Genomic DNA, 15,325 nt, shown 5'->3' with positions numbered 1-15,325 from the left:
ATGGTCTTGGAAGGAAAAATATAACTTAGATTCAAGAATTCCAGAGCCATCTTAATTCGAGAATTAAACTCCATGGGTCTTAATGGCAAATGGGAAAATGCTTGGCAATATTAATAATAAGGTACTATATATACTGTGTGAGCAAAGAACAAGCCCTATTTAAGGCAGTGACATATGCTTTATAAGAATGTAAGGACTCATGATCAAGTATGTCAAATAAAATGGACAGGTCCAACAATACAGAATTGACAGCATGGTGTTATCAGCATACACGAGCAAATGAGTGGTGCAATTCTGTGAAAGAGGGCAGTCATCATGCTGTGGAAAGATCAAAACACAGATAGAAATTTCTCATTAAGGTTTTGTTACGTTGGAGGCAATTGTGTTAGTATGTTGTCAGCACTTTTTAAAATGCTGCTCTAGCAATTGGCTAGAGAAGGCAAATTGCTTTGGTTAGATAGTGGTATTACTATATCCCCGTAAGCTTTCCATGAGGTATTCCTCATGGATAAGATCATTATCTTTGCAATCTATTATTTTCTAATATTCACAGTATTTTCCAAATTTAGACAAATACTTATAAAACTTACATGCTGACATAAATAACTTACATCATCTCTCCTAAGAGAATTCATCCTATTGGGGATATTTACATAGAGATACATAAGCTATAGATGATATAGACAGAGATATAATGTTATAAAAATCTTATAATCATATATGTGTGTGTGTGTGTTGTATACATATATAAGATGACTTAATATGATGAAATTCTCAGATGATTTTTTGTAGGCATTTCAAAGAAGTACCAAAATGTTTTCAACCTGAAGCTCCAGTGAAGTTTCCTGCTATCACTAAATATGTGAATCAAAATATCTCTATAGCTGTGGAATAAACACAGCTCCTATGAAAGCAAGAATTGTAAAGCTTAGTTGGTTAGGGCTGCCGTAACAAAATGCCACAGACTAGGTGGCTTAAACCAGAAATTTATTTTCTCACAATTCTGGAGGCAAGAAGTCCAAGATCATGATGGCAACAGGTTCGGTTTCTTTTGAGAACTCTCCTGGGCTTGCAGCCAGCTGCCTTCTCACTGTGTCCTCACATGGTCTTTCTTCTGTGAACATCACTCTTATTATAAAGATGCCAGTCAGATTGGATTAGGGCCTACCTTAAATATCTCATTTTAACTTAATCATTTCTTTGTTTTATTTTTTAAAAATTTTGTTTCTACTACTGGTCACATTAATCATCTCTTTAAAGTCCTTATCTCCTAACACAGTCACATTCTGAGATTCTAGGGGTTGGGACTTCAACATAAGAATTTGGGGTTTGGAAATCCTCAATAAAATACTGGCAAACCGGATTCAGCAGCACATTAAAAAGCTTATCCACCATGATCAAGTGGGCTTCATCCCTGGGATACAAGGCTGGTTCAACATTCACAAATCAATAAACATAATCCAGCATATAAACAGAACCAAAGACAAGAACCACATGATTATCTCAATAGATGCAGAAAAGGCTTTTGACAAAATTCAACAGCCCTTCATGCTAAAAACGCTCAATAAATTCGGTATTGATGGAACGTACCTCAAAATAATAAGAGCTATTTATGACAAACCCACAGCCAATATCATACTGAAGGGGCAAAAACTGGAAAAATTCCCTTTGAAAACTGGCACAAGACAGGGATGCCCTCTCTCACCACTCCTATTCAACATAGTGTTGGAAGTTCTGGCTAGGGCAATCAGGCAAGAGAAAGAAATCAAGGGGATTCAGTTAGGAAAAGAAGAAGTCAAATTGTCCCTGTTTGCAGATGACATGATTGTATATTTAGAAAATCCCATTGTCTCAGCCCAAAATCTCCTTAAGCTGATAAGCAACTTCAGCAAAGTCTCAGGATACAAAATTAATGTGCAAAAATCACAAGCATTCTTATACACCAGTAACAGACAAACAGAGAGCCAAATCAGGAATGAACTTCCATTCACAATTGCTTCAAAGAGAATAAAATACCTAGGAATCCAACTTACAAGGGATGTAAAGGACCTCTTCAAGGAGAACTACAAACCACTGCTCAGTGAAATAAAAGAGGACACAAACCAATGGAAGAACATACCATGCTCATGGATAGGAAGAATCAATATCGTGAAAATGGCCATACTGCCCAAGGTTATTTATAGATTCAATGCCATCCCCATCAAGCTACCAATGAGTTTCTTCACAGAATTGGAAAAAACTGCTTTAAAGTTCATATGGAACCAAAAAAGAGCCCGCATCTCCAAGACAATCCTAAGTCAAAAGAACAAAGCTGGAGGCATCACGCTACCTGACTTCAAACTATACTACAAGCTACAGTAACCAAAACAGCATGGTACTGGTACCAAAACAGAGATATAGACCAATGGAACAGAACAGAGTCCTCAGAAATAATACCACACATCTACAGCCATCTGATCTTTGACAAACCTGAGAGAAACAAGAAATGGGGAAAGGATTCCCTATTTAATAAATGGTGCTGGGAAAATTGGCTAGCCATAAGTAGAAAGCTGAAACTGGATCCTTTCCTTACTCCTTATACGAAAATTAATTCAAGATGGATTAGAGACTTAAATGTTAGACCTGATACCATAAAAACCCTAGAGGAAAACCTAGGTAGTACCATTCAGGACATAGGCATGGGCAAAGACTTCATGTCTAAAACACCAAAAGCAATGGCAGCAAAAGCCAAAATTGACAAATGGGATCTCATTAAACTAAAGAGCTTCTGCACAGCAAAAGAAACTACCATCAGAGTGAACAGGCAACCTACAGAATGGAGAAAATTTTTGCAATCTACTCATCTGACAAAGGGCTAATATCCAGAACCTACAAAGAACTCAAACAAATTTACAAGAAAAAAACAAACAACCTCATCAAAAAGTGGGCAAAGGATATGAACAGACATTTCTCAAAAGAAGACATTCATACAGCCAACAGACACATGAAAAAATGCTCATCATCACTGGCCATCAGAGAAATGCAAATCAAAACCACAATGAGATACCATCTCACACCAGTTAGAATGGCGATCATTCAAAAGTCGGGAAACAACAGGTGCTGGAGAGGATGTGGAGAAATAGGAACACTTTTACACTGTTGGTGGGATTGTAAACTAGTTCAACCATTATGGAAAACAGTATGGCGATTCCTCAAGGATCTAGAACTAGATGTACCATATGACCCAGCCATCCCATTACTGGGTATATACCCAAAGGATTATAAATCATGCTGCTATAAAGACACATGCACACGTATGTTTATTGCGGCACTATTCACAATAGCAAAGACTTGGAATCAACCCAAATGTCCATCAGTGACAGATTGGATTAAGAAAATGTGGCACATATACACCATGGAATACTATGCAGCCATAAAAAAGGATGAGTTTGTGTCCTTTGTAGGGACATGGATGCAGCTGGAAACCATCATTCTTAGCAAACTATCACAAGAACAGAAAACCAAACACCGCATGTTCTCACTCATAGGTGGAAACTGAACAATGAGATCACTTGGACTCGGGAAGGGGAACATCACACACCGGGGCCTATCATGGGGAGGGGGGAGGGGGGAGGGATTGCATTGGGAGTTATACCTGATGTAAATGACAAGTTGATGGGTGCAGCACAGCAACATGGCACAAGTATACATATGTAACAAACCTGCACGTTATGCACATGTACCCTACAACTTAAAGTATAATAATAAAAAAATAAATAAATAAAAAATAAAAATAAAAAATAAAAAAGAATTTGGGGTTTGGGGACACAATTCACTTCATAACAATACATTTTGTATTATTTTATGTTGTGTGTTTAATTACATAAATGTGTTTTACTACAATTGCTGTTTTACCACTAAGTTCGGTAATTTTTTTTTTTAATTTATGGACTGTCTTAACTAATGTGAAAGTGGGAAAAAAAAAAAAAAAAAGCCTGCTGTCCTATCTCAAATGATCCTTGGTGACACTTCCTGGGAAACTGGAAATGTTGAGGGGCGGACACTGGCAATTGCAATGTCAAGAGCCTGACACCCTTGACAATTCCTATTGGGCATAAGCACCTGAGCATCCTCCCACATGACATTTGAACTGGCCTTGCAGCACAACATGCGCTTCTGGGTGTGACACTCAAAAAGGGGCATTGGCAAGCTGTAGCTAGAGCCTGAAAATAATTTTCTACAGAACTCTATATGACAGAATTAAACTAACTTATGAAAATAATAGAGAAATGAGTCTTAGCTCAATATTGAGAATAATTTATGTGCCTCAAAATATAATGAGCTTCTCATTACATAATAACCCTTCATCCAATAAAGTGTCCAGGGACAGGATAAGCCCTAGACCAACACTACCCACAAAATACTCTTCTCTTTTCATTTCTACTGTTAACAGAACTGGATCATTTGCACATTACCTAAGTTTACAATGTGGTTATACATTAATTTGTTTCCTGAAAGAAACCTGTAGGTAAGTGAAATGCTGGGTCTCCTTTTAATATCTAATGGCATCTAGGGTTTCTGGACTGTCAAAGACTATGAAATATACTGAGATAGTTACCATCTTATTCTCCTTCAGCTTATCACTATTTGAAGGGTTTTGAATTCTAAAATTAACCTAATAATTTTATAAAGCAATGTGAGAACTTAGTTATTTATGAGAATTTTCTTGAAGCAGGTATATATTCTCCCCAATATAAAAGTAATTATGTATTGGTATTTTCTTTCCCCATACCTCCCTATCATGGAATTAACTGTGCAGTCCATTGTGTGGCTTAAGATCTGCAATAGCTTACCATAATGTACAAATAAATTTTTTAGAAGGATTTAAAAAATGTTGACTTTTTTTGAATGTACATCCACTCTTTCTATTGTCTCTTAAGTCATGAAGATTCATATGACCAGATCAAATCACCTGAAGACATTTTTTTATTCCTAAAGACCTAGAGAGTCTTCTGCTTGGGAGAGCTACTTTCTAAAAGAAAAGCAAGCATAAGAAGGAAGAAGATGAGCCAGGTGCAGTGGCTAAGGCCTGTAATCCCAGCACTTTGGGAGGCCGAGGCAGGTGGATCACGAGGCCAGAAGTTTGTGACCAATCTGGCCAACATGGTGAAATCCCGTCTCTACTTAAAAAAAAAAAAAAAAAAAAAAAATTAGCCAGGCTGACATGATGGGTGCCTATAATCCCAGCTACTCGGGAGGCTGAGGCAGGAAAATTGCTTGAACCTGGGAGGCAGAGGTTGCAGTGAGCCAAGGTCAAGCCACTGCACTCTAGCCTGGGTGACAGAGGGAAACTCCGGCTCAAAAAAAAATAAAAAATAAAAAAGAAGGAAGAAGATAGGGGACTGAGGGTTCACAGGAGTGACTGAATTACACTTCCCAGTGTATTGTATACACTGCAAAAAAAAAAAAAAAAAAAAAAAAAAAACATGAGTTTGAGTTAGGTTTTGTCTGCCTGGAGGGGATTAGTACCAAAAGAAAGGGAAATAAATTTGACATTTGCATTTGTGGCCTGAGATTTGCATTCCCACATCTAACAAGTAAATTGATCTTCCTTTCATATTTTAAGTTAAGTTTAATCTTTTTTCCAATACTTTATCACTGTAAAGTGGACAAACATTTCGTGAAAACAAAAATATTACATTGGGATTGTTCTCAAAATCAGGAATTTTTATGTAATAATATTTTAAATATTTAAAATCCATAGAAATGTTGTAATTCATGTTGATTACTTTCAGTTTTAAATGAAACCAAATATTTCTTGATTTACCCAATAATAAAAAGATAAAATAAAGGAGTACAAATTATGTGCCAAGTGGTATTCTAAAAGCTGTATGTCTGTTAATTTAATCACCACATCAAATTATTTTAGAAAATAATTTCATATCACATTTTCTTTCTTTGTATGCTCTCATTTTAAAGCATTCAGTTTTTTTCCTATGTATGAACTGTTTTACTAGAAGTTAATGACACATTTGTAGTTGGAAAATCCAAAGTGCAAAACCATTTTCCTCAGTTATTTTCTTTCAGTAATTCAAATTTTCAGACTGTTGACCAAAATTAAGACTGTTGAAGCAGAAAAAAAAATTATACAATTGTATTTAAAGCCAAATTTGAGGATCAATCAAGAAAGACACACCAACAAAGGTGGGTATGTTCCAAAGTTTGTTCCAAGTTGGAATGCTTTTGTAAGAAAGTTTAGAAGATGGGAGGGTGACTCCTCATACTGGAGTTGTCCTTTTTCATTGGAGGTTACAATCCAGAGGTTACAATCATTGGCTACAGATAACATCTTACAGGCTCAAATGTTTAACACCCAAGACAATGAGTAAAACTTCATGATTTAGAAAGAAATCAGCAAAACTTTATGATTTAGAAACAAATTAGTGTCGTTTTCAATGTCAGTAGGTTACATACTAATCAGTACGTCAACAATTTGCAGAACTCATGATCAGATTTGAACATCTCATGATAAGATTCTTTACTCAAGGACAGGATATAAGACATGATTAATAAGACCTTCCCCAGGCAGTTAAAACATATTTTATTATTTAAGTATAGGGGTGCATGACTTAACCCTTGCCTGGCATGGGCCTAGGTGCTATATATAATTTGGTATTTTATTACCATGAAGAATCTGTTCTATCAGTTTGGTGATCCCTATTTTAACATTAATGCTGGTCAGTTGTTGTGTATAATCCCTACAAGGGTAGGGGTATAATGAGACCTGTCTGATTTCCCATCCCTTCATAGCCAGAAACTCAGTTTTTAAGGTTTCTTTGGGGTTCTCCTTGGCCAAGAGGGGATCAGTTCTGGCAATGGGGTGCTTAGGATTTTATTTTTAGTTTACAAGATGTCTACGTGTTTATGTATTTGTAAATGTGCATGTATATGACAAAAGAGTATGCTTTTTAAATATTTTATCACTTCTAATCTTGCTTTTCTCTTGTTTTGCCAAATCACGAATCTAACAATACAACTGAGTCAGTCTCAACCTAATTCTATTCCCACCTTACTTCGCTGAATTGCATTTGTTGCCAGTGGTCGATGAGGCTGTTTGAATATACTTATTCTTTCATCATGACTCTTTTTCTCAGAATTTCTCTTCATAGTATATCTAACCACTTCATGAAGTAGCTAATTAGATCATTTCTAACCTTCTCCTTCAGTGACACATAACTAAGTCAAATATGCAGGAATTATGTGGATTAAGTTTGAAACCTGTGGTTTCCCTATACCATAGCCAAGGTACCTGATCATGTAAGAAAAAAAGCTTCAGAAGGGCAACAGAGATAGATAGAAATGAGAGGGAAATTAATTTTAGTAGCTCAAAGTTCTTGTTTTACATTGACTTACTCAAGACATTCTTAATAAAATATTTCCTGTTGCCGTCTCTTGATATTTATTTCAAGAAAGATTCTTTGAGCATCTCAAAATCTTTGTTTCAAGTGAAATATTTTTGAGATTAGGAAAAAGCTTTTTTAGATAATAAATTGAAACGTAACAGCTCTGAGCAATAGTGTCCTGACATCCAGAAAGATCCTATCACATTTTTTTACACTTTGACATGGTTTCAAATATTTGTTGCTATCATCTTTAAGTGAAGAATTCCAGAATTACCAGTAGCAAATACTTCAGGAGTACGAATTCTGTGCCAAGTGGTATTCTAAATGCTGTGTGTCTGTTAATTAATTTAATCACCATACCAAATCTATGAGGTAGACACAGGCACACCTCGTTTTATTTCACTTCATTTTATTGAGGCTTTGCAAGTACTGCATTTTCTTTTACAAATTGAAGGTTTGTGGTAATGAGCAAGTCTATGGGTGCCATTTTTTTCCAATAGCCTGTGCTATTGGAATAACACAGGCTATTGGAAAACATGGCAACCATAGACCAAAATGTCACAAAGAGACTTTGTGCTTCTCATAATAACTCAATCTTTTTCATTATTATATCTGTTATGATAATCTGTGATCAGTGAATTTTTGTGTTACCATTATGCTTCCTTTGGGTTGCCATTAACCATGCCCGTATAAGATGGCAAACAATCAATAAATGTGTGTGTTCTGACTCTTTCACTAACAGGCCATTCCACATCTCTTTCTTTCTCCTTGGTTCTTCCTATTTCCTGAGACATAACAATGCTGAAATTAGTCCAGTTAATAACCCTACCATGGCCTCTAACTGTTCAAGTGAAAGGAAGAATCGCATGTCTCTCACATTAAATCAAAAACTAGAAATGATTAAGTTCAGTTAGGAAGACATGTCAAAAGCTGAGATGGTTCAAAAGTTAGGTCTTTTGTGCCAAACAGTTAGCCAAGTTTTGAATGCAAAGAAAAAAATCTAGACAGAAAGTTAAAGTGCTACTTCTGGGAACACATGAATGATAAGAAAATGAAGCAGCCTCCTTGCTGATATGGAGAAAGTTTTAGTGGTCTGGTGAAAAGATCAATACGGACACAATGCTCGCTTAAGTCAAAGCTTAATTCAGAGCAAGGCCCTAACTCTTTTCCATTTCATGAAGGCTGAGAAGGGTGAGGAAGCTGCGGAAGAAAAGTCTGAAGCTAGCAGATGTTGGTTCATAGGCTTAGGTAAATGCCATCTTCATAACACAGAAGTGCAAAGTGAAGCAGCAAGTGCTGATGTAGACGCTGCAGCAAGTTATCCGAAGATCTAGCTAAGATCATTGAATGAAGGAGGCTACAATAAATGATTTTCAAGGTAGATGAAACAGCCTTCTTCTTTTGGAAGAAGATGCCATGCAGGACTTTCATAGCTAAAGAGAAGTCAATGCCTGACTTCAAAACTTCCAAGGACGAGCTGACTCTCTTCTTAGGGGCTCATGCTACTGGTGACTCTCAATTGAAGCCAGTGCTCAATTGCCATGCCAAAAATCTAGGACCCTTAATGAATATGCTAAATCTACTCTATCTGTGCTCTAGAAATGGAACAACAAAGCCTTGATAATAACGCATGTTTATAGCATGGTTTATTGACTATTTTAAGCTCCTGTTGAGATGTACTGCTCAGGGAAAAAAATAAAAAAGATCTGTTTCAAAATATTACTGTTCATTGACAATGTATCTGGTCACCCGAGAGCTCTGAGGGAGAAGTATAAGGAGATTAATGCTGTTTTTATACCTGCTAACACAACATTCATTCTGCAGCCCATAGATCAAGGTGTAATTTTGGCTTTCAAGTCTTATTATTTAAGGAATACATTTTGTAAGGCTACATCTGCCATACATAGTGATTCTCCTTGTGGATCTGGGCAAAGTAAATTGAAAATCTTCTGGAAAAGCTCCACTATTCTAGATGCCATTAAAAACATTTGTGATTCATGGTAGGATGTCAAAATACCAACATCAATAGGAATTTGGAAGAAGTTGATTCTAACCCTCATAAATCACTTTGAAGGGTTCAACACTTCAAAGACTTCAGGGGAGGAAGTAACTGCAGATGCAGTGGAAATAGCAAGAAAACTAAAATTACAAGTACAGCCTGAAGATGTGACTGAATTGCTGCAATCTCATGATCAAACTTGAATGGATGAAGAATTACTTCTTACAGATGAGCAAAGAAAGTGGTTTCTTGAGACAGAATCCACTAGTGAAGATGTTCTCAAAATTGTTGACATGACAACAAAAGATTTAGAATATTGTATAAACTGAGTTGATAAAGCAGTGGCAGGGTTTGAGAAGACTAACTCCAATTTTGAAAGAAGTTTCCCTGTTGGCAAAGTGCTATCAAGCAGCATCACATACCACAGAGAAATCTTTTGTAAAAGGAAGAGTCAATTGATGCAGCAAACTTCATTGTCTTCTTTTTTAAAGAACTGCCACAGCCACCCCAACTTTCAGCAACCACCATGCTGGTCAGCAGTCATCAACATCCAGGCAAGACTTTTCACCAGCAAAAGGATCATGACTTGCTGAAGGTTCAGATGATTGTCAGCATTTTTTAGCAATAAAGTATTTCTAAATTAAGATACGTATTTTTTACATACCTTAACAACATAATGCTGTATTTCTTTACATACCTTAACAACATAATGCCGTTGCACACATAATAGGCTACAGTATAATGTAAACATAACTTTCGTATGCACTGGGAAACCAAAAACTTTGCATGACTTTCTTTATTGTAATATTTACTTTTTGCAGCAGTTTTGAACCAAATCTGCAGTATCTCTGAGATACGCCTGTATAATTTTTATTATTTCTCATTTTATAGAAGATGAAATTGTCACTCAGATTAAATAACTAACCATAGGGCACACAGCAGGTAAGTGGAAAACCCAGGTTTTGAGGTAAGCAATCTTGTTTGTAGCCACTATGCATTCCATCTCTTTAGAAAAATCCTTTTAGTTCATTGTTTCTGTGCCACTTTTAATCTAATGTCTTTTCCAGCATGCTAGAGTGAGGAAATAATATTTTTAATTGAATATTTGAAAATTCTTAATTTAAGGAGATCAATTAAAAAATTTTAGTGAAGCATTTTATTACTACTGAGCCAAATAATTTTTAGCAATATAAAATGGTTTCCTTAATTTTCATTTAATTTTGGTGCATTAGAACAGCTTGTGATATTTAGTAGCTCTAACTTCTACATGGTCTGTGTGATTTGTTATATTGACATTTATGGTTAATATAATACTAAAGAATCTATGAATTCTATATTAAAACTGATTCTAGAAGGACAATAAACAGACTAAAAATGGATTAAACATTTTACTTATGGGAGAAATCCTTTTTCATTTTGGTAATAATTATTTTTGCAAAACCTTTTGTAGTTAATCCTTTTTTACACTCCTGCAAGGTTTGTGTCACTATGACACAAAGAAAAGTGAAAAATTAATATAGCTGCCTGAAGTTCAACAAATAATTTCCTCTTGCATTTTCTTGTTCATATGTCCTTGTTTCCTATGCCGGCCTTTTGCTGAAACACTGATACATTACCTTAGGCTAAGGATATATTTCATTTCAGAAGTAAGCAATTGAATGTGTAAGGCTATCTTTTTATCTATTTTTTTCCTTTTAGTTTTTTAATCTGTCAGATGATGCTTGTGCGAGCTTATGCTGGTGACATGATATCTCTTGATTTATTCATTTCCAAAAGTTGTCGTACTCTGCCAGTTCTGTTCATCTTTGCTAAAACTTGAATCCAACAATAAGCAGTTATTTAAAGCTTTCTAATTGTCTCCTCTTTCCTGTGCATTCTTCTTTATCCTTCACAATCTTTTTTCTAGCATAATCATAGTGCTAGCCAATCATTTTGTGGGTATTTGCTAAGTACCAGTCATTGTGCTTAATGTTTTGCCTGCATTGTCACATTTAATCTACATAAGAATCTTAATAAGTAGGAATCATTTTATGTCCATGTTACAGGTGAAGAAAATGAGGCACAAACAAGTTGAGGTTAAGAGGTTGATGACTGTAGTTTAAACTCAATCGTCTGTTTCCATATGATTCCCCACCCTTATTAACCAGCCTCTTGCATCAGATCGGTATGACCTTTGGGTTTGACCAACTGACAACTGATTTTAGGTCTTGTTTACAAGGGAAAGCCTGATTATCTTTGTGCCTAAATCTGTGATTATTGTCGCGGAAAAAAAAATTGATTTAAGGTAAATAAATAGTGGAATCAGAACTTTTAAAGACACGCAAATAATCAAACTATGGTTTACAGATGATTCTCATAGAGTTGTCTTTGGAGTTGATTTAGTACTATAGACTTCATTTAATTGTTATGGACAATGATCACAGGGAACTGGATTTATATGAGAGATTATTTTTATAAAAATTAAATTTTACCCTTACTATTTCCACACACTTTTATGTATAAATTATGTGATTCTTCATAGAATATTTCTGTTTGAAGTAATTTTAGCTAACATATTTGTGCACACCTAAAACATATGTCCTTATGAATACTTCACTCACATTAATTATTTAAGTCAAGCATTCACTAAAAACACATTATCTACTATATGTTGACCATAAATAAATTATCTACTATATGTTGACCATACTATATATGATATCTATAAGGTATGACTCATGATACCTTATAGATATCATGAACAAGAGAAACCAATGTTAAGTCCCTGTGAAACAGCTCTAATAAATATAACTCGTAAGTGAGTATTGCAGGTTTCCGATTATGGGCGTGAATTTTTTTTTTTATTTTTATTTTTCTGTAGTAGCTACGCCTGAATGTAAATACTAAATGCCAGTGTTTCTTTGTAATGAAAAGCAATATACAGGAGTTCAAAAATCTTTTCTTTTTAAAATTTCGGTAATTTGGAAAATAGGTTTGATTATTTAGAGAGGTCTATAAATTACCCTTTATTCAAAATGTCTATAATTTTAATCATGTTATTTTAATTGCAATAGGTTGTAAATTTGCAATAAAATAACAAGAAGGGAGGCTGTAACAGATGTTCTGCCAGAACACGTGATTTTATATGAGACAATCTAGCATTCATCATGCTTAATCTTCATCAGTTGAAATGTACTACTGCTTTTCAATAATGTCAGCTCTGTACACTCAAAGGGCTTCTGATATTTAGGAAAAAAAATTGACTCAAACAGTTTTTTTATGTGTAGTTAAACGATGTATCTTTTTATCTTGATTGTAATTTTATTTAGTTGTGTATTATTTCATATTACATGATTTAAAAAGGTAGCTATCTCTTTCTATAGATGCAGTCTTTTTATTTTTTGGATCATCCCATGTTTCTTTGCACATGATGAAAAATATTTTACCCAAATAGGCAAAATATCATCTATGCTTAAACTAGATGCAATTTGTAAATAATGGTGTTAATTTTTTTCTTTGGAATATACTACCCAGATGGCAGCGTAATTAATTTAGATAGCTGTAAAATCCTATGGAACAGCACATTAGCAGTAATACTTTCATAAAGGAAACACAATTTAGGCCTGCTTCAGTACTATATTCAATGAAAATTAGTTTCATTAATAATATAGTGCTTCCTAGAGTGTGTTTTGTATTATTTTCGGATCTTAGAACATATGAGGTAAAAATAAAATAAAACGAGAAAACAAAATAACATTCTTTAAATGACGGTTTATGAAAATGTATGTCAGAAAGAGAGTAAGAAGGACAAAAAGAATAAGGAGGAGAGCAAAAGAGAGACTGAAAGTGAAAGAAGAGAAATACAGTAATAAGTACATAAAAAACTGTTGGAAAGAATAGGAAGCAAAGGAGGAAAAGGAAAAGATAGAGGAGAAGGAGGAGAGGAAAAGGAGAAGGGAGTAGAAGAGAGGAGGGAAGAGGGAAGAGATGGGGAAAGAAAAAGAAGGGAGAAGCAAAAGGAGAACCAGGATCCTGCGAGTAAAAAGACCAAAGCTTTTCCTTTCACTTGCAAAGCCAGACATTCACCTGCTGATATTCAGAGGATCATGTAGAGAATCAAGCTGTTGGGTAATGAGAAGGTGATCTCTTGCCTTAGGGCTTGCTTTCATAGAAAAGGAGTGGACGTGGGGAAAAATGAATGAACGTTCCTGCCAATGGGACGTGGGGAGAGACCATTAGTCTTGGCTAGTTCTCAGATACCACAAATGCCATTTGTCTAGGCCTGGAACTGTCCTTGTTGCTGGGTAAATGATAGCAGTTTGAGAGTCTCCCAAGGAAATGTGGGGAGTTGCCCAGAAACATAAGGCTGGTGAATCTAGAGGTCAAAATAAGATTTCAAATTGGCAAAAAAGGAACAAAATTTTGCTTACTTGTTTGCTTTTTCTATTCAAAGGGTTGGAGAACAAAACAGAGTAACTTCCAGAATATCTTTTCATTCATTCTAAAAAATTATCATGATAACCTTGCCTGGATGACATTATAAAACGTTTTAGCAAGAAAAAAATCAGAAGAATGTGCCTTTGATATCTTTTCCGAGATTTATAACAAAACTCCTCTCCCAAACTCTACTCCCACTGTTATTTGTTTATGAGATTCTCAACTTTTCCAAAATAAATGCAGGATGAAATCAAGAAAGTTTTATTTTAAGTGAAAATTTGTGTTATATTTACGAGCTTTTTGGGAGAGACAGTAGTACATATTATAACAGATTATTTTCTGATCAATATTTATAAGAACATATTTTGTGCTAAGGGCCAACTGAATTCAATGAAGACTTATTTTAAACTCACTACTCTAAGAAATATTTTAAAATTCATATGCCATTTCCCGCACTTTTAGAGTTCAGAAAACAATAAAGTTTAAATATATTTGCTAATTTCCTACTTTAATTCAGTAGCAATGCCAGTGTTGAAATTCAGCAATTCCATTATGAAAGCTTAAGTTCCATTTATTAAAACTGTACCCACTTTACCCATTTATGCTTTTTGTTTTAATGGGCAGAGCTGCCTCGTACGACTTCAAGGAGTATGCTGAACAAATGCACCAGTGGTCACATTATACCAGGAAATAATCTTAGGATACTACTAAAAGAAAATTTATGGAAATGGTAAGTTTTTTTTTTTTTTTTTTTTTTTCTTGTTTGGCAAATTACCAGGTTTCAAGAGTTAACAGGGAAATAAATGAGAACACATACTCACAAATAATTTTTTAAATGGAGGCATAATCCTAGTCCTTTTTCTTCCTAGTTTGTGAAGCTAGTATTGAAACTGCCTTTGCAAAATTATTAAACAGTGAAACAGATCCAATTTAACTGACTCCATCTTGCTTCTAACCTCCAAGCTGTCCTTGTTCATTCCTGACCATAGGCTGAACTAACTTTGGGAGAAACTTAGTTTGTAGTTTATAGTTTCAACAAAGACAGCCTTTCCCAAAGCAGACTTCCTTCTTGCCTGGGGACTAGACTAACATAAACCACAGTGTTAGAAATGGTTTGGGAGTCATTCAGCTGGAGGCTACAAGATTCTGACCCTCCCTAAACTGCTCCTAAGATCAGTGCTTGAGATATTTTGCAGACCCTGCACTTGATGGATCAGCTGGCACCACCCAGATCAACAAACCGGCTTGTCTGATCTTGTGGCCCCCACCCAGGAACCCCGACTCAGCGCAAGAAGACAGCTTCAGTTCCCTATGATTTCAGCCCTGACCAATCAGCACTCCTGGCTCACTGGCTCCCCACCAATACCCAAGTTATCCTTAAAAACTCTGCTCCGGGCCGGGAGAGGTCGCTCACGCCTGTAATCCCAGCACTTTGGGAGGCCAAGGCGGGTGGCTCACAAGGTCAAGAGATCGAGATCATCCTCCTGGCCAACATGGTGAAACCTCGTCTCTACTAAAAATACAAAAA

The sequence above is a fragment of the Chlorocebus sabaeus genome, chromosome 7 (assembly GCF_047675955.1).
Source record: "Chlorocebus sabaeus isolate Y175 chromosome 7, mChlSab1.0.hap1, whole genome shotgun sequence".
Taxonomy (NCBI): Eukaryota; Metazoa; Chordata; class Mammalia; order Primates; family Cercopithecidae; genus Chlorocebus; species Chlorocebus sabaeus.
The sequence above is the reverse complement of the archived record's forward strand: the minus strand, read 5'-3'. Positions refer to the sequence as shown.